The sequence below is a fragment of the Capsella rubella genome, unplaced genomic scaffold (genome assembly GCF_000375325.1).
Source record: "Capsella rubella cultivar Monte Gargano unplaced genomic scaffold, Caprub1_0 scaffold_6, whole genome shotgun sequence".
NCBI classification, from domain to species: Eukaryota; Viridiplantae; Streptophyta; class Magnoliopsida; order Brassicales; family Brassicaceae; genus Capsella; species Capsella rubella.
This window is the reverse complement of record NW_006238918.1, coordinates 11,131,367-11,132,583: the sequence shown is the minus strand read 5'-3', so window position 1 is coordinate 11,132,583 and position 1,217 is coordinate 11,131,367.

The following is a 1,217-nucleotide window of genomic DNA, read 5'->3' as shown; positions in this document are numbered from 1 at the left end:
GTCGACCCGAAGCTTACGGCGCCTACCTTTGCCGGACGTGTCGACCCCGATGCCTACCTTGATTGGGAGAAGAGGATGGAAAACATCTTCTCTTGTTATAACTACAACGACCAGAAGCGAGTGACGTTTGCCGCGGCCCAATTCACCCACAATGCTTTGGCTTGGTGGGATAGAGATGTAGCCGAACGAAGAAGGCACCATTATGACCAAATACGAACATGGAACGAAATGAAGTTCTGTATAAGAAAGAGGTATGTGCCTACTTATTTCCATAGGGACTTACAAAAACGTTTTCGTAAGTTGGTGCAGGGAAATAAGACGGTCGAAGAATACTATGAGGAGTTTGAGCAGCTTATCAACCGATTGGAGACCGAAGAGTCGGAGGAAACTCTCATGGCTCAATTCGTAGAAGGACTCCAAGACCGAATCTCTCGCAAGGTGGAAAGGCAACCCTATCATGACTTGCAAGAAGTGGTGCACTTGGCTATTCAAGCCGAACAACACATTAAGCGAAAGGTGGCTGCCGTTAGCCGAGTTAAAGTCAATCCGTGGACTCCGGGAACTTCTAAGCCACCGGACAAAGGCAAAGCGATCGAGGTGGAGTCGCGGTTTAAGAAGAATACGGTGGAAAACTCCAAGGCCCCGACCCGACCGGAAGCAAATAAAGCCGTTTCCACTAACCGTTCTCGAGATATAATTTGTTTTAAATGTCAGGGACGCGGACATATGGCGAGAGAATGCCCTAACCAGCGAGTCATGATCATAACAACCAACAGTTACGAGTCCCAAGATGAACCGGAGGAAGATACTAGCGACCTGGACGACGGAATTGAATACCCGGATGTAGGTGAACTTTTGGTCATTCGTCGGGTGCTCAACATGACGGTTAACCCGGAAGAAACCGTACAACGGGAAAACATATTCCATACAAGATGCACCGTGAACAACAAGGTATGTAGTCTTATTATAGATGGTGGTTCTTGTACTAACGTGGCCAGCAAGTTATTGGTTGACAAGTTAGGTCTACCCACGAGAAAGCATCCGCGACCGTATCGACTAAGGTGGCTTAATGACACCGTGGAGCTTAAGATCGCTGAACAAGCCACGGTGACCTTTAGTATAGGCAAGTATCACGACGAGGTCTTATGTGATGTTGTGCCTTTGCAAGCCGGGCATCTCCTACTTGGAAGACCTTGGCAATACGACCATGAAACCTT